Below are 22,009 nucleotides of genomic sequence, written 5' to 3'. Positions count from 1 at the left end.
TTACTCTGTGTATGATTCTCGCTTAAGAGTGCGATTGGTGTCTGATACAAATCTTGGATGAGCCCACTTTTACAAAGGTCAGGAACTTAAATAATGTCTTCTTCATCATATAAACACTAGAAAGTGGCTCGTTGGTCTAGGGTTACGATTCTCGCTTCGGGTGCGAGAGGTCCCGGGTTCAAGTCCCGGACGAGCCCTTTAAAAAGGACCAGTCTAAGTGAAAACTTTTCCCACAATTCTCAGAATATGTCTTCACTGAAACATACACAGTCAATGCTAGATTTAAGCAGTATTTAAGAGAAGCAGCTGAAATGGGCACCTTTTCTGTGTATGATTCTCGCTTAAGAGTGCGATTGGTGTCTGATACAAATCTTGGATGAACCCGCTATTACGAAGGTAGGAAACGTAAATAAATTCTTCTCATCCGTAAATAAAAGTTTCTTGTAGAGACAGATTGCCTGTTACCCATTGTCTTTTATCAGTAATGCATTCTACACGCTTAAAAGTGGCTCGTTGTTTTAGGGGTATGATTCTCGCTTCGGGTGCGACCTTTAAAAAGGAAAAGTCAAAGTAAAAACCTTCAACACAATTCTCCGAATGTGTCTTTACTGAAACACAGCCAATGCTAGATTTAAGCAGTATTTAAGAGAAGCAGCTGAAAATGACTCCTTTATCTCTGTGTATGATTCTCGCTTAGATTGCGATTGGTGTCTGCTACAAAGCTTTGATGAGCCCACTTTTACAAAGGTCAGGAATGTAAATAATGTCTTCTTCATCATAAATACGCAAGAAAGTGGCTCGTTGGTCTAGGGGTATGATTCTCGCTTCGGGTGCGAGAGGACCTGGGTTCAAATCCCGGATGAGTCCTTTAAAAAGGACCAGTCTAAGTGAAAACCTTTTCCACAATTCTCAGAATATGTTTTCACTGAAACATACACAGGCAACGCTAGTTTTAAGCAGTATATAAGAGAAGCAGCTGAAATGGGCACCTTTTCTGTGTATGATTCTCGCTTAAGAGTGCGATTGTTGTCTGCTACAAATCTTGGATGAGCCCACTTTTACAAAGGTCAGGAACGTAAATAATGTCTTCTTCATCATATAAACACTAGAAAGTGGCTCGTTGGTCTAGGGTTACGATTCTCGCTTCGGGTGCGAGAGGTCCTGGTTTCAAATCCTGGAAGAGCCCTTTAAAAAGGACCAGTCTAAGTGAAAACCTTTCCCACAATTCTCAGAATAAGTCTTCATTGATACATACACAGTCAATGCTAGATTTAAACAGTATTTAAGAGAAGCAGCTGAAATGGGCACCTTTTCTGTGTATGATTCTCGCTTAAGAGTGCGATTGGTGTCTGATACAAATCTTGGATGAACCCGCTATTACGAAGGTAGGAAACGTAAATAAATTCTTCTCATCCGTAAATAAAAGTTTCTTGTAGAGACAGATTGCCTGTTACCCATTGTCTTTTATCAGTAATGCATTCTACACGCTTAAAAGTGGCTCGTTGTTTTAGGGGTATGATTCTCGCTTCGGGTGCGACCTTTAAAAAGGAAAAGTCAAAGTAAAAACCTTCAACACAATTCTCCGAATGTGTCTTTACTGAAACACAGCCAATGCTAGATTTAAGCAGTATTTAAGAGAAGCAGCTGAAAATGCCTCCTTTATCTCTGTGTATGATTCTCGCTTAGATTGCGATTGGTGTCTGCTACAAAGCTTTGATGAGCCCACTTTTACAAAGGTCAGGAATGTAAATAATGTCTTCTTCATCATAAATACGCAAGAAAGTGGCTCGTTGGTCTAGGGGTATGATTCTCGCTTCGGGTGCGAGAGGACCTGGGTTCAAATCCCGGATGATTCCTTTAAAAAGGACCAGTCTAAGTGAAAACCTTTTCCACAATTCTCAGAATATGTCTTCACTGAAACATACACAGGCAACGCTAGTTTTAAGCAGTATATAAGAGAAGCAGCTGAAATGGGCACCTTTTCTGTGTATGATTCTCGCTTAAGAGTGCGATTGTTGTCTGCTACAAATCTTGGATGAGCCCACTTTTACAAAGGTCAGGAACGTAAATAATGTCTTCTTCATCATATTAACACTAGCAAGTGGCTCGTTGGTCTAGGGGTATGATTCTCGCTTCGGGTGCGAGAGGTCCCGGGTTCAAATCCCGGACGAGCCCTTTAAAAAGGACCAGTCTAAGTGAAAACATTTCCCACAATTCTCAGAATATGTCTTCACTGAAACATACACAGTCAATGCTAGATTTAAGCAGTATTTAAGAGAAGCAGCTGAAATGGGCACCTTTTCTGTGTATGATTCTCGCTTAAGAGTGCGATTGGTGTCTGATACAAATCTTGGATGAACCCGCTATTACGAAGGTAGGAAACGTAAATAAATTCTTCTCATCCGTAAATAAAAGTTTCTTGTAGAGACAGATTGCCTGTTACCCATTGTCTTTTATCAGTAATGCATTCTACACGCTTAAAAGTGGCTCGTTGTTTTAGGGGTATGATTCTCGCTTCGGGTGCGACCTTTAAAAAGGAAAAGTCAAAGTAAAAACCTTCAACACAATTCTCCGAATGTGTCTTTACTGAAACACAGCCAATGCTAGATTTAAGCAGTATTTAAGAGAAGCAGCTGAAAATGCCTCCTTTATCTCTGTGTATGATTCTCGCTTAGATTGCGATTGGTGTCTGCTACAAAGCTTTGATGAGCCCACTTTTACAAAGGTCAGGAATGTAAATAATGTCTTCTTCATCATAAATACGCAAGAAAGTGGCTCGTTGGTCTAGGGGTATGATTCTCGCTTCGGGTGCGAGAGGACCTGGGTTCAAATCCCGGATGAGTCCTTTAAAAAGGACCAGTCTAAGTGAAAACCTTTTCCACAATTCTCAGAATATGTCTTCACTGAAACATACACAGGCAACGCTAGTTTTAAGCAGTATATAAGAGAAGCAGCTGAAATGGGCACCTTTTCTGTGTATGATTCTAGCTTAAGAGTGCGATTGTTGTCTGCTACAAATCTTGGATGAGCCCACTTTTACAAAGGTCAGGAACGTAAATAATGTCTTCTTCATCATATAAACACTAGAAAGTGGCTCGTTGGTCTAGGGTTACGATTCTCGCTTCGCGTGCGAGAGGTCCCGGGTTCAAGTCCCGGACGAGCCCTTTAAAAAGGACCAGTCTAAGTGAAAACTTTTCCCACAATTCTCAGAATATGTCTTCACTGAAACATACACAGTCAATGCTAGATTTAAGCAGTATTTAAGAGAAGCAGCTGAAATGGGCACCTTTTCTGTGTATGATTCTCGCTTAAGAGTGCGATTGGTGTCTGATACAGATCTTGGATGAACCCGCTATTACGAAGGTCGGAAACGTAAACAAAGTCTTCTCATCCATAAATAAAAGTTTATTGTAGAGACAGATTGCCTGTTACCCATTGTCTTTTATCAGTAATGCATTCTATACGCTTAAAAGTGGCTCGTTGTTTTAGGGGTATGATTCTCGCTTCGGGTGCGACCTTTAAAAAGGAAGAGTCAAAGTAAAAACCTTCAACACAATTCTCCGAATGTGTCTATACTGAAACACAGCCAATGCTAGATTTAAGCAGTATTTAAGAGAAGCAGCTGAAATTGCCTCCTTTATCTCTGTGTATAATTCTCGCTTAGATTGCGATTGGTGTCTGCTACAAATCTTTGATGAGCCCACTTTTACAAAGGTCAGGAACGTAAATAATGTCTTCTTCATCATAAATACGCAAGAAAGTGGCTCGTTGGTCTAGGGGTATGATTCTCGCTTCGGGTGCGAGAGGACCTGGGTTCAAATCCCGGATGAGTCCTTTAAAAAGGAACAGTCTAAGTGAAAACCTTTTCCACAATTCTCAGAATATGTCTTCACTGAAACATACACAGGCAACGCTAGTTTTAAGCAGTATATAAGAGAAGCAGCTGAAATGGGCACCTTTTCTGTGTATGATTCTAGCTTAAGAGTGCGATTGTTGTCTGCTACAAATCTTGGATGAGCCCACTTTTACAAAGGTCAGGAACTTAAATAATGTCTTCTTCATCATATAAACACTAGAAAGTGGCTCGTTGGTCTAGGGTTACGATTCTCGCTTCGGGTGCGAGAGGTCCCGGGTTCAAGTTCCGGACGAGCCCTTTAAAAAGGACCAGTCTAAGTGAAAACTTTTCCCACAATTCTCAGAATATGTCTTCACTGAAACATACACAGTCAATGCTAGATTTAAGCAGTATTTAAGAGAAGCAGCTGAAATGGGCACCTTTTTTGTGTATGATTCTCGCTTAAGAGTGCGATTGGTGTCTGATACAGATCTTGGATGAACCCGCTATTACGAAGGTCGGAAACGTAAACAAAGTCTTCTCATCCATAAATAAAAGTTTATTGTAGAGACAGATTGCCTGTTACCCATTGTCTTTTATCAGTAATGCATTCTATACGCTTAAAAGTGGCTCGTTGTTTTAGGGGTATGATTCTCGCTTCGGGTGCGACCTTTAAAAAGGAAGAGTCAAAGTAAAAACCTTCAACACAATTCTCCGAATGTGTCTATACTGAAACACAGCCAATGCTAGATTTAAGCAGTATTTAAGAGAAGCAGCTGAAATTGCCTCCTTTATCTCTGTGTATAATTCTCGCTTAGATTGCGATTGGTGTCTGCTACAAATCTTTGATGAGCCCACTTTTACAAAGGACAGGAACGTAAATAATGTCTTCTTCATCATAAATACAAAAGAAAGTGGCTCGTTGGTCTAGGGGTATGATTCTCGCTTCGGGTGCGAGAGGACCTGGGTTCAAATCCCGGATGAGTCCTTTAAAAAGGACCAGTCTAAGTGAAAACCTTTTCCACAATTCTCAGAATATGTCTTCACTGAAACATACACAGGCAACGCTAGTTTTAAGCAGTATATAAGAGAAGCAGCTGAAATGGGCACCTTTTCTGTGTATGATTCTCGCTTAAGAGTGCGATTGTTGTCTGCTACAAATCTTGGATGAGCCCACTTTTACAAAGGTCAGGAACGTAAATAATGTCTTCTTCATCATATAAACACTAGAAAGTGGCTCGTTGGTCTAGGGTTACGATTCTCGCTTCGGGTGCGAGAGGTCCTGGTTTCAAATCCTGGAAGAGCCCTTTAAAAAGGACCAGTCTAAGTGAAAACCTTTCCCACAATTCTCAGAATAAGTCTTCATTGAAACATACACAGTCAATGCTAGATTTAAACAGTATTTAAGAGAAGCAGCTGAAATGGGCACCTTTTCTGTGTATGATTCTCGCTTAAGAGTACGATTGGTGTCTGATACAAATCTTGGATGAACCCGCAATTACGAAGGTCGGAAACGTAAACAAAGTCTTCTCATCCGTAAATAAAAGTTTCTTGTAGAGACAGATTGCCTGTTACCCATTGTCTTTTATCAGTAATGCATTCTACACGCTTAAAAGTGGCTCGTTGTTTTAGGGGTATGATTCTCGCTTCGGGTGCGACCTTTAAAAAGGAAGAGTCAAAGTAAAAACCTTCAACACAATTCTCCGAATGTGTCTTTACTGAAACACAGCCAATGCTAGATTTAAGCAGTATTTAAGAGAAGCAGCTGAAATTGCCTCCTTTATCTCTGTGTATGATTCTCGCTTAGATTGCGATTGGTGTCTGCTACAAATCTTTGATGAGCCCACTTTTACAAAGGTCAGGAACGTAAATAATGTCTTCTTCATCATAAATACAAAAGATATTGGCTCGTTGGTCTAGGGGTATGATTCTTGCTTCGGGTGCAAGAGATCCCGGGTTCAAGTCCCGGACGAGCCCTTTAAAAAGGTCTAGTATAAGTGAAAAACTTTACCACAATTCTCAGAATATGTCTTTACTGAAACATACACAGTCAACGCTAGATTTATGCAGTATTTAAGAGAAGCAGCGGAAATGGGCTCTTTTTACTCTGTGTATGATTCTCGCTTAAGAGTGCGATTGGTGTCTGATACAAATCTTGGATGAACCCGCTATTACGAAGGTAGGAAACGTAAATAAATTCTTCTCATCCGTAAATAAAAGTTTCTTGTAGAGACAGATTGCCTGTTACCCATTGTCTTTTATCAGTAATGCATTCTACACGCTTAAAAGTGGCTCGTTGTTTTAGGGGTATGATTCTCGCTTCGGGTGCGACCTTTAAAAAGGAAAAGTCAAAGTAAAAACCTTCAACACAATTCTCCGAATGTGTCTTTACTGAAACACAGCCAATGCTAGATTTAAGCAGTATTTAAGAGAAGCAGCTGAAAATGACTCCTTTATCTCTGTGTATGATTCTCGCTTAGATTGCGATTGGTGTCTGCTACAAAGCTTTGATGAGCCCACTTTTACAAAGGTCAGGAACGTAAATAATGTCTTCTTCATCATAAATACGCAAGAAAGTGGCTCGTTGGTCTAGGGGTATGATTCTCGCTTCGGGTGCGAGAGGACCTGGGTTCAAATCCCGGATGAGCCCTTTAAAAAGGACGAGTCTTAGTGAAAACCTTTTCCACAATTCTCAGAATATGTCTTCACTGAAACATACACAGGCAACGCTAGTTTTAAGCAGTATATAAGAGAAGCAGCTGAAATGGGCACCTTTTCTGTGTATGATTCTCGCTTAGATTGCGATTGTTGTCTGCTACAAAGCTTTGATGAGCCCACTTTTACAAAGGTCAGGAACGTAAATAATGTCTTCTTCATCATGTAAACACTAGCAAGTGGCTCGTTGGTCTAGGGGTATGATTCTCGCTTCGGGTGCGAGAGGTCCCGGGTTCAAGTCCCGGACGAGCCCTTTAAAAAGGACCAGTCTAAGTGAAAACATTTCCCACAATTCTCAGAATATGTATTCACTGAAACATACACAGTCAATGCTAGATTTAAGCAGTATTTAAGAGAAGCAGCTGAAATGGGCACCTTTTCTGTGTATGATTCTCGCTTAAGAGTGCGATTGGTGTCTGATACAAATCTTGGATGAACCCGCTATTACGAAGGTAGGAAACGTAAATAAATTCTTCTCATCCGTAAATAAAAGTTTCTTGTAGAGACAGATTGCCTGTTACCCATTGTCTTTTATCAGTAATGCATTCTACACGCTTAAAAGTGGATGGTTGTTTTAGGGGTATGATTCTCGCTTCGGGTGCGACCTTTAAAAAGGAAAAGTCAAAGTAAAAACCTTCAACACAATTCTCCGAATGTGTCTTTACTGAAACACAGCCAATGCTAGATTTAAGCAGTATTTAAGAGAAGCAGCTGAAAATGCCTCCTTTATCTCTGTGTATGATTCTCGCTTAGATTGCGATTGGTGTCTGCTACAAAGCTTTGATGAGCCCACTTTTACAAAGGTCAGGAATGTAAATAATGTCTTCTTCATCATAAATACGCAAGAAAGTGGCTCGTTGGTCTAGGGGTATGATTCTCGCTTCGGGTGCGAGAGGACCTGGGTTCAAATCCCGGATGAGTCCTTTAAAAAGGACCAGTCTAAGTGAAAACCTTTTCCACAATTCTCAGAATATGTCTTCACTGAAACATACACAGGCAACGCTAGTTTTAAGCAGTATATAAGAGAAGCAGCTGAAATGGGCACCTTTTCTGTGTATGATTCTCGCTTAAGAGTGCGATTGTTGTCTGCTACAAATCTTGGATGAGCCCACTTTTACAAAGGTCAGGAACGTAAATAATGTCTTCTTCATCATAAAAACACTAGAAAGTGGCTCGTTGGTCTAGGGTTACGATTCTCGCTTCGGGTGCGAGAGGTCCTGGTTTCAAATCCTGGAAGAGCCCTTTAAAAAGGACCAGTCTAAGTGAAAACCTTTCCCACAATTCTCAGAATAAGTCTTCATTGAAACATACACAGTCAATGCTAGATTTAAACAGTATTTAAGAGAAGCAGCTGAAATGGGCACCTTTTCTGTGTATGATTCTCGCTTAAGAGTGCGATTGGTGTCTGATACAAATCTTGGATGAACCCGCAATTACGAAGGTCGGAAACGTAAACAAAGTCTTCTCATCCGTAAATAAAAGTTTCTTGTAGAGACAGATTGCCTGTTACCCATTGTCTTTTATCAGTAATGCATTCTATACGCTTAAAAGTGGCTCGTTGTTTTAGGGGTATGATTCTCGCATCGGGTGCGACCTTTAAAAAGGAAGAGTCAAAGTAAAAACCTTAAACACAATTCTCCGAATGTGTCTTTACTGAAACACAACCAATGCTAGATTTAAGCAGTATTTAAGAGAAGCAGCTGAAATTGCCTCCTTTATCTCTGTGTATAATTCTCGCTTAGATTGCGATTGGTGTCTGCTACAAATCTTTGATGAGCCCACTTTTACAAAGGTCAGGAACGTAAATAATGTCTTCTTCATCATAAATACAAAAGAAAGTGGCTCGTTGTTCTAGGGGTATGATTCTTGCTTCGGGTGCAAGAGGTCCCGGGTTCAAGTCCCGGACGAGCCCTTTAAAAAGGTCTAGTATAAGTGAAAAACTTTACCACAATTCTCAGAATATGTCTTTACTGAAACATACACAGTCAACGCTAGATTTATGCAGTATTTAAGAGAAGCAGCGGAAATGGTCTCTTTTTACTCTGTGTATGATTCTCGCTTAAGAGTGCGATTTGTGTCTGATACAAATCTTGGATGAACCCGCTATTACGAAGGTCGGAAACGTAAACAAAGTCTTCTCATCCGTAAATAAAAGTTTCTTGTAGAGACAGATTGCCTGTTACCCATTGTCTTTTATCAGTAATGCATTCTATACGCTTAAAAGTGGCTCGTTGTTTTAGGGGTATGATTCTCGCTTCGGGTGCGACCTTTAAAAAGGAAAAGTCAAAGTAAAAACCTTCAACACAATTCTCCGAATGTGTCTTTACTGAAACACAGCCAATGCTAGATTTAAGCAGTATTTAAGAGAAGCAGCTGAAATTGCCTCCTTTATCTCTGTGTATAATTCTCGCTTAGATTGCGATTGGTGTCTGCTACAAATCTTTGATGAGCCCACTTTTACAAAGGTCAGGAACGTAAATAATGTCTTCTTCATCATAAATACAAAAGAAAGTGGGTCGTTGGTCTAGGGGTATGATTCTCGCTTCGGGTGCGACAGGTCCCGGGTTCAAATCCCGGACGACCCCTTTAAAAAGGACCAGTCTAAGTGAAAACCTTTACCTCAATTCTCAGAATATGTCTTTACTGAAACATACACAGTCAACGCTAGATTTATGCAGTATTTAAGAGTATTTAAGCTGAAATGGGCTCCTTTTACTCTGTGTATGATTCTCGCTTAAGAGTGCGATTGGTGTCTGATACAAATCTTGGATGAACCCGCTATTACGAAGGTCGGAAACGTAAATAAAGTCTTCTCATCCGTAAATAAAAGTTTCTTGTAGAGACAGATTGGCTGTTACCCATTGTCTTATATCAGTAATGCATTATATACGCTTAGAAGTGGCTCGTTGTTTTAGGGGTACGATTCTCGCTTCGGGTGCGAGAGGTCCAGCGTTCAAGTCCCGGACGAGCCCTTTAAAAAGGACCAGTCTAAGTGAAAACCTTTCCCACAATTCTCAGAATATGTCTTCACTGAAACATACACAGTCAATGCTAGATTTAAGCAGTATTTAAGAGAAGCAGCTGAAATGTTCTTCTTTTACTCTGTGTATGATTCCTCGCTTAAGAGTGCGATTGGGGCGCTAGAGAGCGTGCTATGGAGTAGACGTGCTTTGCTAGAGCTCCGCTCAATTTTGAAACAAATTAGTATTTATCTTAACCTCTCACAACCTATAACTTCAAACAAATATGACAAAGGGGAAAGGCACCAAAAAAGGGGGCGCTAAACAAGATAATTGGAATGAGATAGACAACGAACCAATTTCAACGTCGCCGACCCACGAGGAGCTAGCTGAAGAGGCTAGCTTCCAAGAGTTCCCCACAGATCCTACTCAAAGTGACATACTGGCTGCCATAAACGCACTAAGCAAGAAGATGGACACAAGGTTGGCTGATATCTCAAAGAGTATTGGGACTTTGGCCGAAACTGTGAAGGCAACTAAGAGAAGGGTGCACGAGGTTGAGCAGATGACAGTCGATCACGAGGCCAGACTACAGGACATAGAGAAACAGTGCGCAACGTTCAAAAATGACAACAAAACCCTGAAGGCCCGACTGGAAATGCTCGAGTCGCATTCAAGATGCCAGAACATCCGAATATGTGGGATCCAGGAGGACACTGAGAAAGGGAAACCCACTGAATTTGTCTCGGAGCTGATACCGGCATTGCTGGGGAGTGAACACTTCAAAACGGCCATCCTGATCGACCGCGCACACAGATCACAGGCAACGAAGCCGGCCAAGGGCGGGCCACCAAGGCCATTCATTGTAAGGCTGCACTATCCCCACACCAGGGATCTCATCCTCAAGCTGGCTAGTCAAAAGTTCCCCCTTAACTACAACGGAGCCAGGGTGTCTTTCTACCCAGATCTTACCTTCGAGGTGAGGAACCAACGGAAAGAGTATGATGAGGTACGCAACAAATGCAGGGCGGCCAACATCCGATATGGATTCCTTTTCCCAGCCCGGTTTAAGGTGACAGTCGAGGGATCAACACGTACGTTTGACAACGCAAAAGAGGCCGATCTGTTCTTGACAAGCAAGCTCCCCGGCTGAGGATACAGAACGGCTGTGCCAGCCGGCTAAATGGCCAAATACAGGCCAGGAATGTGTTTGAATTGAATTTCCGGCCTATGTCTTTTCGATCAGAAGATCAGAAATTGGGACTTATAGGATAGGTGAGATGTTGTGGCTAATATAGCATTGTTTGGCATGTCATGTTTTGGCGCCACTCACCCCCTAACGTGAGAGTTAAGTTAAGTGTTATTTAATATTAGTTTATATGCGGAGCATCTATAGACGACGAGTTAGTTCAAGCTGTATGTCTAGACACCCTAAGGTTTGTGTGTTAGCCAAGGAGTGCTTCGTTTTGGGAAGTCACTCAGTAAAGGGATGGGAGGGGGGATGGGGTCTGTGTTTTATGTTCACGTTTATTAATACAGGTGGCATGACAAGCTCCCGTACGGCGGGACGTTTTTTTTCTGGGTTTTGTATGACAGCAGCAATTTGCTTTAAAATAAGAAATGCCACATAGTGACCGAGCACAGAGTAGACCAGGTGGAATAAAGATAGTCAGCTGGAACTGTAATGGATTAGGGCATGTCGTGAAACGAGCTAAGGTTTTTTCTCATCTTAAATCACTGGGTGCTGACATAGTGCTTCTTCAAGAAACTCATATTAAACGCTCGGCGCAGGCCAAGCTACGAGTCAGCTGGATCGGTCAGATATACCAGTCTAACTTTGATGCAAAAGCGAGAGGGGTAGCAATCCTGATAAGGAAAAACATTCCTTTTGTTTACTCAACCTCGATTTCAGATCCTAATGGTCGGTATATTATTGTGGCTGGTACACTGAATTCAAAACCAATAACCTTGGTCAATTTATATGGACCCAATTTCGATGATCCATTATTTTTTCAAAGGGTATTTAAGGCCATACCAAATATCTCGGATACAAGTGTTATTGTTGGAGGTGACTTTAACTGTACGTTAGATCCTCTTTTAGATAAACAGCTATCAAGGTCACTTCAACAATCAAATGCCAGTGTCTGTCTAAATACATTGATGACAAACCTTAACATTGTCGATATTTGGAGACTGACGCACCCAACAGACAGGGATTATTCTTTCTTTTCATCAGTTCATAAATCATATTCCAGAATTGACTATTTCTTGTTGGACTCCAAACTAATTTCAGCAGCTGAGTCGGTTACCTATCACCCCATTCTAATTACGGACCACTCTCCTCTGTCCATGGTGCTGAAACTCGACAATATGTCGACAGGTCGGCGACCGTGGCGCTTAGACGCATACCTGTTGAAAGATGAGGCTTTTTGTCAGTATTTGAAGGAGCAGATTGCCTTTTTCCTCAGAACTAACGACACGGGGGATGTTGACGACTCCACCCTTTGGGAATCTCTAAAGGCTGTGATTAGAGGTTACATTATTTCTTATACATCAGAGAGGAAGAAACGTGCCAATACTAGGCTGAGAGAAATTGAAAGAGAGTTAGGGGAACAGGAGAACGTTTTTAGGACAAATTCCTCATATACAGTCCTTGAGAAGATCACAAAGTTAAAATATGAATACAATACCATCCTTTCGAAACGGGTGGGCTCTTTACTTGCTAGAACGCAACAAAGTTATTTTGAACTGGGGGACAAACCACATAAATTATTAGCAAGACAGCTAAGGCATGTACAGGCATCTAGAGCTATTCACAAAATAAAAGACAAGAAGGGTAAAATAGTAACAGATCCGCAGGACATTAATAAATGCTTTGCGCAGTTTTACTCAGAGCTATACCAATCAAAATGCGATGCTACTGATCCACAAACTATGGAACGCTTTCTCGCTGAATGTGAACTTCCTAAACTAGACAGGGGGGCAGCTGCTGCACTCGATGCAGGGATAACCCTAGAGGAAATTAACACAGCGATAGCACAATTTCCAAACAGCAAGGCCCCTGGGCCCGATGGATATGTAATAGAATTCTATAAGAAGTACTGCGCTAGTCTATCTCCACTTATGTTGCGAATGTTTCAACAATCAAAAGAAAATGCCAAACTCCCGCAAACACTGTATGAGGCTACAATAGCCCTGATCTTGAAAAAAGATAGAGATTCCGTGGAGATGTCGTCGTATCGCCCCGTGTCGTTACTCCCCATAGAAAACAAGGTGTTGACAAAGATATTGGCAAACCGATTGAAAAAATATATTTCCGACATCATACACCCTGACCAGACAGGTTTTATCCCGGGCCGACATATATACTACAATTTGAGACGCCTTTTCAACGTAATGTATCATGATCATAAAGTTGAGGCAGTGGTAATAGCTCTTGATGCAGAGAAGGCGTTTGATCAGATTGAGTGGAAGTATATGATGTCGGTTCTGGAGCATTTTGGGTTTGGAAAGGAATTTATTAATTGGATAAGAATTATTTATGCACACCCAATGGCCTCCGTGGTGACCAATCAGGAAATGTCGCAGTCATTCAGCCTGTTCAAGGGGTGCCGACAGGGGTGCCCTATTTCGCCTGCTCTCTTCGCTATAGCCATGGAACCCCTTGCTACTCGCATGTCCCGATATAGCTTCTGTTAAAATAAAAGACACACAGCACAAAATTTCCCTATATGCAGACGATGTTCTTTTGTTTTTGTCCAAGCCTAAAACTTCTATTCCACCCTTACTTAACTTGATAAACACATTCGGCTCCTTCTCTGGCTACAAGATAAACTGGCAAAAAAGTGAGTTGATGCCAATATCACGGCCTGTGGATATGCAATTTCTGCAATCTACCCCGTTTAGAACAGTGAGGGACAAGTTCACAAGCCTTGGCATTGTAGTGACAAGAGACCTTGATCAGCTATTGAAAGCGAATTGGGACATGAAAATATATCAGCTTAAACAAAATATAGATTTTTGGAAAACTCTGCCTATTTCCTTGGTTGGTCGTATAAACGCTATTAAAATGGTTGTCCTACCCAGGTTTCTTTACCTCTTCCAATGTCTACCCAATTTCATACCACAAAGCTATTTTAAGAAACTGGATTCAATAGTAACTCCATTTTTATGGGATAACAAGGCAGCCAGAATTGCAAAGAAGCATTTATGCAAGTACAAGATAGAGGGGGGCTTTGGCCTTCCTCACTTCAAACTGTATTATTGGGCTGCTAATCTGAACATTGTGTCTTTCTGGAGGGAAAGTTTACCTGCGATGAGACAGAAGGATATGCCTTCATGGCTTTTGATTGAGCAGGCCTCCTGTCAACGTTCCTCACTCCCTGCACTTGTTAATAGCCCATCATATGTGAAAAAAGCCACTTATGACTCCAATCCAGTCATTTGTCATACGCTTAGGATCTGGAAACAGATTAGGGATTTTCTTAACATACCCACTGTTTACATAGACAGCCCGATTAGCCTGAATCATGCTTTCCACCCTGCATTGGATGATGTGGTGTTTTCACAGTGGAGGGAGAAGGGGCTCACAACAATTGGTAATCTATACATAGATGGTCAGTTAGCTTCATTTCAACAACTACAGGCAAAGTTCAACATGCCAACAACAAATTTTTTCAGATACCTCCAAATCAGGAATTTCTTAAGGACACATATCCCACAGTATGGCATGAAGCCAAATAGTCCTACATTAGATAGCTTGATCCTTGTCAAACCCCATTCAAAAGGGTCGGTCTCTAGACTGTATGATGTGCTACAGGCCCACATAGAGGTATCCACAGACACCATTAAAAGGGCTTGGGAACAAGAACTTGGTTCAGAAATCTCAAATGAGGACTGGATAGAAGCTCTCAGGAATATAAACCACAGTTCAGTGAATGCCAGACACAACCTTGTACAGTTTAAGGTGATTCACAGGTTGCACTACTCAAAAGTAAAACTGCATAAAATATTCCCGGACACCTCACCACTGTGTGAGAGGTGCAAGCAGGAGGAGGGGACGTTGACCCACTTATTCTGGACATGCCCTAAATTACATGCTTACTGGGCTCTCATTTTTGATTACTTATCTAAGGCCTTTGATAGAGTTCTAGCCCCAGACCCATTGATCGCTCTGTTTGGTACAGTTGATGGGAATAACCAGGAAGGGAAAGCTGTCTCTCTTTGTACTCTATTAGCCAAAAGGCTCATATTGCAATTTTGGAAATTGGAGACTGTACCTACCTTTGAAATGTGGTTACGGGATTTAGGGAATGTAATACATATGGAAAAGATTCGATACAACACCTCCAATAGAAGTCCATTGTTTTACAAAATATGGCAGCCAATACTGGATAAATGGTCTAGTCCCGCTTCATAACTGGGCTGACGATCTGCTGCTACTCTGTGCTGTACTACACTCAATATTTATTTTTGGCTTAACTACACTGCTTGTAATGACTATATGCTGTCTTCTTATACATGTACCACCTAATAGGATTTTGTTTTATTTTGTGTATGTGTGAGTTAACTTTTGTTTTGTCCTCTAAAGTGGCCATCCCATTCAACTGTACAATGAATGTCATTGTTTGTATTGCTGTCTTTTTTACTTTATTTTTATTGGAAAATAATAAACATATTATAAAAAAAAAAAGAAATAAAAAAAAGAGTGCGATTGGTGTCTGATGCAAATCTTGGATGAACCCACTATTACGAAGGTCGGAAACGTAAATAAAGTCTTCTCATCCGTAAATAAAAGTTTCTTGTAGAGACAGATTGCCTGTTACCCATCGTCTTTTATCAGTAATGCATTCTTTACGCTTAAAAGTGGCTCGTTGTTTTAGGGGTATGATTCTCGCTTTTGGTGCAACCTTTAAAAAGGAAAAGTCAAAGTAAAAACCTTCAACACAATTCTCCGAATGTGTCTTTACTGAAACACAGCCAATGCTAGATTTAAGCAGTATTTAAGAGAAGCAGCTGAAATTTTCTCCTTTATCTCTGTGTATGATTCTCGCTTAGATTGTGATTGGCGTCTGCTACAAATATTGGATGAGCCCACATTTTCAAAGGTCAGGAACGTAAATAATGTCTTCGTCATCATAAATACACACGAAAGTGGCTCGTTGGTCTAGGGGTATGATTCTCGCGTCGGGTGCGAGAGGTCCCTGGTTCAAATCCCAGACGAGCCCTTTAACAAGGACTAGTCTATGTGATAACCTTTACCACAATTCTCAGAATATGTCTTCACTGAAACATACACAGTCAATGCTAGATTTAAGCAGTATTTAAGAGAAGCAGCTGAAATGATCACCTTTTCTGTGTATGATTCTCGCTTAAGAATGCGATTGGTGTCTGATACAAATCTTGGATGAACCCGCTATTACGAAGGTCGGAAACGTAAATAAAGTCTTCTCATCCGTAAATAAAAGTTTCTTGTAGAGACAGATTGCCTGTTACCCATTGTCTTTTATCAGTAATGCATTCTACACGCTTAAAAGTGGCTCGTTGTTTTAGGGGTATGATTCTCGCTTCGGGTGCGACCTTTAAAAAGGAAAAGTCAAAGTAAAGTAAGTAATAAGTAAAAACCTTCAACACAATTCTCCGAATGTGTCTTTACTGAAACACAGCCAATGCTAGATTTAAGCAGTATTTTAGAGAAGCAGCTGAAAATGCCTCCTTTATCTCTGTGTATGATTCTCGCTTAGATTGCGATTGGTGTCTGCTACAAATCTTTGATGAGCCCACTTTTACAAAGGTCAGGAACGTAAATAATGTCTTCTTCATCATAAATACACAAGAAAGTGGCTCGTTGGTCTAGGGGTATGATTCTCGCTTCGGGTGTGAGAGGTCCCGGGTTTGAATCCCGGACGAGCCCTTTAAAAAGGACCAGTCTAAGTGAAAACCTTTACCACAATTCTCAGAATATGTCTTTACTGAAACATACACAGTCAACGCTAGATTTATGCAGTATTTAAGAGAAGCAGCTGAAATGGGCTCCTTTTACTCTGTGTATGATTCTCGCTTAAGAGTGCGATTGGTGTCTGATACAAATCTAGGATGAACCCGCTATTACGAAGGTCGGAAACGTAAATAAAGTCTTCTTATCCGTAAATAAAAGTTTATTGTAGAGACAGATTGGCTGTTACCCATTGTCTTTTATCAGTAATGCATTCTATACGCTTAAAAGTGGCTCGTTGTTTTAGGGTTACTATTCTCGCTTCGGGTGCGAGAGGTCCAGCGTTCAAGTCCCGGACGAGCCCTTTAAAAAGGACCAGTCTAAGTGAAAACCTTTCCCACAATTCTCAGAATATGTCTTCACTGAAACATACACAGTCAATGCTAGATTTAAGCAGTATTTAAGAGAAGTGGCTGAAATTGGCACCTTTTCTGTGTATGATTCTCGCTTAAGAGTGCGATTGTTGTATGCTACAAATCTTGGATGAGCCCACTTTTACAAAGGCCAGGAACGTAAATAATGTCTTCTTCATCATATAACCACTAGCAAGTGGCTCGTTGGTCTAGGGGTATGATTCTCGCTTCGGGTGCGACCGTTAAAAAGGCAAAGTCAAAGTAAAAACCTTCAACACAATTCTCCGAATGTGTCTTTACTGAAACACAGCCAATGCTAGATTTAAGCAGTATTTAAGAGAAGCAGCTGAAATTGCCTCCTTTATCTCTGTGTATGATTCTCGCTTAGATTGCGATTGGTGTCTGCTACAAATCTTTGATGAGCCCACTTTTACAAAGGTCAGGAACGTAAATAATGTCTTCTTCATAATAAATACACAAGAAAGTGGCTCGTTGGTCGAGGGGTATGATTCTCGCTTCGGGTGCGACCTTTAAAAAGGAAAAGTCAAAGTAAAAACCTTCAACACAATTCTCCGAATGTGTCTTTACTGAAACACAGCCAATGCTAGATTTAAGCAGTATTTAAGAGAAGCAGCTGAAATTGCCTCCTTTAACTCTGTGTATGATTCTCGCTTAGATTGCGATTGTTGTCTGCTACAAATATTGGATGAGCCCACTTTTACAAAGGTCAGGAACGTAAATAATGTCTTCTTCATCAAAAATAAGTAAGAAAGTGGCTTGTTGGTTTAGGGGTATGATTCTCGCTTCGGGTGCGAGAGGTCCTGGGTTCAAATCCCGGACGAGCCCTTTAAAAGGACCAGTCTAAGTGAAAACCTATTTCACAATTCACAGAATATGTCTTCACTGAAACATACACAGTCAATGCTGTATTTAAGAGAAGCAGCTGAAATGTTCTTCTTTACTCTGTGTATGATTCTCGCTTAAGAGTGCGATTGGTGTCTGATACAAATCTTGGATGAACCCGCTATTACGAAGGTCGGAAACGTAAATAAAGTCTTCTCATCTGTAAATAAAAGTTTCATGTAGAGACAGATTGCCTGTTACCCATTGTCTATTATCAGTAATGCATTCTATACGCTTAAAAGTGGCTCGTTGTTTTAGGGGTACGATTCTCGCTTCGGGTGCGAGAGGTCCAGCGTTCAAGTCCCGGACGAGCCCTTTAAAAAGGACCAGTCTAAGTGAAAACCTTTCCCACAATTCTCAGAATATGTCTTCACTGAAACATACACAGTCAATGCTAGATTTAAGCAGTATTTAAGAGAAGTGGCTGAAATTGGCACCTTTTCTGTGTATGATTCTCGCTTAAGAGTGCGATTGTTGTATGCTACAAATCTTGGATGAGCCCACTTTTACAAAGGCCAGGAATGTAAATAATGTCTTCTTCATCATATAACCACTAGCAAGTGGCTCGTTGGTCTAGGGGTATGATTCTCGCTTCGGGTGCGACCTTTAAAAAGGAAGAGTCAAAGTAAAAACCTTCAACACAATTCTCCGAATGTGTCTTTACTGAAACACAGCCAATGCTAGATTTAAGCAGTATTTAAGAGAAGCAGCTGAAATTGCCTCCTTTATCTCTGTGTATAATTCTCGCTTAGATTGCGATTGGTGTCTGCTACAAATCTTTGATGAGCCCACTTTTACAAAGGTCAGGAACGTAAATAATGTCTTCTTCATGAGAAATACAAAAGAAAGTGGCTCGTTGGTCTAGGGGTATGATTCTCGCTTCGGGTGCGAGAGGTCCCGGGTTCAAGTCCCGGGCGAGTCCTTTAAAAAGGTCTAGTCTAAGTGAAAAACTTTACCACAATTCTCAGAATATGTCTTTACTGAAACATACACAGTCAACGCTAGATTTATGCAGTATTTAAGAGAAGCAGCGGAAATGGGCTCTTTTTACTCTGTGTATGATTCTCGCTTAAGAGTGCGATTGGTGTCTGATACAAATCTTGGATGAACCCGCTATTACGAAGGTCGGAAACGTAAATAAAGTCTTCTCATCCGTAAATAAAAGTTTCTTGTAGAGACAGATTGCCTGTTACCCATCGTCTTTTATCAGTAATGCATTCTTTACGCTTAAAAGTGGCTCGTTGTTTTAGGGGTATGATTCTCGCTTTTGGTGCAACCTTTAAAAAGGAAAAGTCAAAGTAAAAACCTTCAACACAATTCTCCGAATGTGTCTTTACTGAAACACAGCCAATGCTAGATTTAAGCAGTATTTAAGAGAAGCAGCTGAAATTTTCTCCTTTATCTCTGTGTATGATTCTCGCTTAGATTGCGATTGGTGTCTGCTACAAATCTTTGATGAGCCCACTTTTACAAAGGTCAGGAACGTAAATAATGTCTTCTTCATAATAAATACACAAGAAAGTGGCTCGTTGGTCGAGGGGTATGATTCTCGCTTCGGGTGCGACCTTTAAAAAGGAAAAGTCAAAGTAAAAACCTTCAACACAATTCTCCGAATGTGTCTTTACTGAAACACAGCCAATGCTAGATTTAAGCAGTATTTAAGAGAAGCAGCTGAAATTGCCTCCTTTAACTCTGTGTATGATTCTCGCTTAGATTGCGATTGTTGTCTGCTACAAATATTGGATGAGCCCACTTTTACAAAGGTCAGGAACGTAAATAATGTCTTCTTCATCAAAAATAAGTAAGAAAGTGGCTTGTTGGTTTAGGGGTATGATTCTCGCTTCGGGTGCGAGAGGTCCTGGGTTCAAATCCCGGACGAGCCCTTTAAAAGGACCAGTCTAAGTGAAAACCTATTTCACAATTCACAGAATATGTCTTCACTGAAACATACACAGTCAATGCTGTATTTAAGAGAAGCAGCTGAAATGTTCTTCTTTACTCTGTGTATGATTCTCGCTTAAGAGTGCGATTGGTGTCTGATACAAATCTTGGATGAACCCGCTATTACGAAGGTCGGAAACGTAAATAAAGTCTTCTCATCTGTAAATAAAAGTTTCATGTAGAGACAGATTGCCTGTTACCCATTGTCTATTATCAGTAATGCATTCTATACGCTTAAAAGTGGCTCGTTGTTTTAGGGGTACGATTCTCGCTTCGGGTGCGAGAGGTCCAGCGTTCAAGTCCCGGACGAGCCCTTTAAAAAGGACCAGTCTAAGTGAAAACCTTTCCCACAATTCTCAGAATATGTCTTCACTGAAACATACACAGTCAATGCTAGATTTAAGCAGTATTTAAGAGAAGTGGCTGAAATTGGCACCTTTTCTGTGTATGATTCTCGCTTAAGAGTGCGATTGTTGTATGCTACAAATCTTGGATGAGCCCACTTTTACAAAGGCCAGGAATGTAAATAATGTCTTCTTCATCATATAACCACTAGCAAGTGGCTCGTTGGTCTAGGGGTATGATTCTCGCTTCGGGTGCGACCTTTAAAAAGGAAGAGTCAAAGTAAAAACCTTCAACACAATTCTCCGAATGTGTCTTTACTGAAACACAGCCAATGCTAGATTTAAGCAGTATTTAAGAGAAGCAGCTGAAATTGCCTCCTTTATCTCTGTGTATAATTCTCGCTTAGATTGCGATTGGTGTCTGCTACAAATCTTTGATGAGCCCACTTTTACAAAGGTCAGGAACGTAAATAATGTCTTCTTCATGAGAAATACAAAAGAAAGTGGCTCGTTGGTCTAGGGGTATGATTCTCGCTTCGGGTGCGAGAGGTCCCGGGTTCAAGTCCCGGGCGAGTCCTTTAAAAAGGTCTAGTCTAAGTGAAAAACTTTACCACAATTCTCAGAATATGTCTTTACTGAAACATACACAGTCAACGCTAGATTTATGCAGTATTTAAGAGAAGCAGCGGAAATGGGCTCTTTTTACTCTGTGTATGATTCTCGCTTAAGAGTGCGATTGGTGTCTGATACAAATCTTGGATGAACCCGCTATTACGAAGGTCGGAAACGTAAATAAAGTCTTCTCATCCGTAAATAAAAGTTTCTTGTAGAGACAGATTGCCTGTTACCCATCGTCTTTTATCAGTAATGCATTCTTTACGCTTAAAAGTGGCTCGTTGTTTTAGGGGTATGATTCTCGCTTTTGGTGCAACCTTTAAAAAGGAAAAGTCAAAGTAAAAACCTTCAACACAATTCTCCGAATGTGTCTTTACTGAAACACAGCCAATGCTAGATTTAAGCAGTATTTAAGAGAAGCAGCTGAAATTTTCTCCTTTATCTCTGTGTATGATTCTCGCTTAGATTGTGATTGGCGTCTGCTACAAATATTGGATGAGCCCACATTTTCAAAGGTCAGGAACGTAAATAATGTCTTCGTCATCATAAATACACACGAAAGTGGCTCGTTGGTCTAGGGGTATGATTCTCGCGTCGGGTGCGAGAGGTCGCTGGTTCAAATCCCAGACGAGCCCTTTAAAAAGGACTAGTCTAAGTGATAACCTTTACCACAATTCTCAGAATATGTCTTCACTGAAACATACACAGTCAATGCTGTATTTAAGAGAAGCAGCTGAAATGTTCTTCTTTACTCTGTGTATGATTCTCGCTTAAGAGTGCGATTGGTGTCTGATACAAATCTTGGATGAACCCGCTATTACGAAGGTCGGAAACGTAAATAAAGTCTTCTCATCTGTAAATAAAAGTTTCATGTAGAGACAGATTGCCTGTTACCCATTGTCTATTATCAGTAATGCATTCTATACGCTTAAAAGTGGCTCGTTGTTTTAGGGGTACGATTCTCGCTTCGGGTGCGAGAGGTCCAGCGTTCAAGTCCCGGACGAGCCCTTTAAAAAGGACCAGTCTAAGTGAAAACCTTTCCCACAATTCTCAGAATATGTCTTCACTGAAACATACACAGTCAATGCTAGATTTAAGCAGTATTTAAGAGAAGTGGCTGAAATTGGCACCTTTTCTGTGTATGATTCTCGCTTAAGAGTGCGATTGTTGTATGCTACAAATCTTGGATGAGCCCACTTTTACAAAGGCCAGGAATGTAAATAATGTCTTCTTCATCATATAACCACTAGCAAGTGGCTCGTTGGTCTAGGGGTATGATTCTCGCTTCGGGTGCGACCTTTAAAAAGGAAGAGTCAAAGTAAAAACCTTCAACACAATTCTCCGAATGT

The 22,009-nt window shown here is 40.8% G+C and overlaps 16 non-coding genes across 16 annotated transcripts; all 16 read left to right on the top strand.

The window, feature by feature from the left end:
• The first annotated feature begins 795 nt into the window (after positions 1-795).
• Positions 796-867, top strand: trnap-cgg. Its single transcript has one exon. It is a non-coding gene; the product is annotated as a tRNA-Pro (tRNA).
• Positions 868-2,103: 1,236 nt separating this feature from the next.
• trnap-cgg lies at positions 2,104-2,175 on the top strand. The gene has a single exon. It is a non-coding gene; the product is annotated as a tRNA-Pro (tRNA).
• Positions 2,176-2,773: 598 nt separating this feature from the next.
• On the top strand, positions 2,774-2,845 carry trnap-cgg. The gene has a single exon. It is a non-coding gene; the product is annotated as a tRNA-Pro (tRNA).
• Positions 2,846-3,762: 917 nt separating this feature from the next.
• trnap-cgg lies at positions 3,763-3,834 on the top strand. The gene has a single exon. It is a non-coding gene; the product is annotated as a tRNA-Pro (tRNA).
• Positions 3,835-4,751: 917 nt separating this feature from the next.
• On the top strand, positions 4,752-4,823 carry trnap-cgg. Its single transcript has one exon. It is a non-coding gene; the product is annotated as a tRNA-Pro (tRNA).
• Positions 4,824-5,740: 917 nt separating this feature from the next.
• Positions 5,741-5,812, top strand: trnap-cgg. The gene has a single exon. It is a non-coding gene; the product is annotated as a tRNA-Pro (tRNA).
• A 601-nt stretch (positions 5,813-6,413) lies between these two features.
• On the top strand, positions 6,414-6,485 carry trnap-cgg. The gene has a single exon. It is a non-coding gene; the product is annotated as a tRNA-Pro (tRNA).
• Positions 6,486-6,731: 246 nt separating this feature from the next.
• On the top strand, positions 6,732-6,803 carry trnap-cgg. The gene has a single exon. It is a non-coding gene; the product is annotated as a tRNA-Pro (tRNA).
• A 598-nt stretch (positions 6,804-7,401) lies between these two features.
• On the top strand, positions 7,402-7,473 carry trnap-cgg. The gene has a single exon. It is a non-coding gene; the product is annotated as a tRNA-Pro (tRNA).
• Positions 7,474-8,390: 917 nt separating this feature from the next.
• Positions 8,391-8,462, top strand: trnap-cgg. Its single transcript has one exon. It is a non-coding gene; the product is annotated as a tRNA-Pro (tRNA).
• A 601-nt stretch (positions 8,463-9,063) lies between these two features.
• On the top strand, positions 9,064-9,135 carry trnap-cgg. The gene has a single exon. It is a non-coding gene; the product is annotated as a tRNA-Pro (tRNA).
• A 7,216-nt stretch (positions 9,136-16,351) lies between these two features.
• On the top strand, positions 16,352-16,423 carry trnap-cgg. The gene has a single exon. It is a non-coding gene; the product is annotated as a tRNA-Pro (tRNA).
• Positions 16,424-17,631: 1,208 nt separating this feature from the next.
• trnap-cgg lies at positions 17,632-17,703 on the top strand. Its single transcript has one exon. It is a non-coding gene; the product is annotated as a tRNA-Pro (tRNA).
• A 907-nt stretch (positions 17,704-18,610) lies between these two features.
• trnap-cgg lies at positions 18,611-18,682 on the top strand. Its single transcript has one exon. It is a non-coding gene; the product is annotated as a tRNA-Pro (tRNA).
• Positions 18,683-19,571: 889 nt separating this feature from the next.
• trnap-cgg lies at positions 19,572-19,643 on the top strand. The gene has a single exon. It is a non-coding gene; the product is annotated as a tRNA-Pro (tRNA).
• A 907-nt stretch (positions 19,644-20,550) lies between these two features.
• On the top strand, positions 20,551-20,622 carry trnap-cgg. The gene has a single exon. It is a non-coding gene; the product is annotated as a tRNA-Pro (tRNA).
• The last annotated feature ends 1,387 nt before the right edge of the window (positions 20,623-22,009 follow it).

Source organism: Salvelinus namaycush, chromosome 14 (assembly GCF_016432855.1).
Source record: "Salvelinus namaycush isolate Seneca chromosome 14, SaNama_1.0, whole genome shotgun sequence".
NCBI classification, from domain to species: domain Eukaryota; kingdom Metazoa; phylum Chordata; class Actinopteri; order Salmoniformes; family Salmonidae; genus Salvelinus; species Salvelinus namaycush.
Note: the sequence above shows the minus strand (reverse complement) of the source record. Positions and strands in the feature narration are given on the sequence as shown.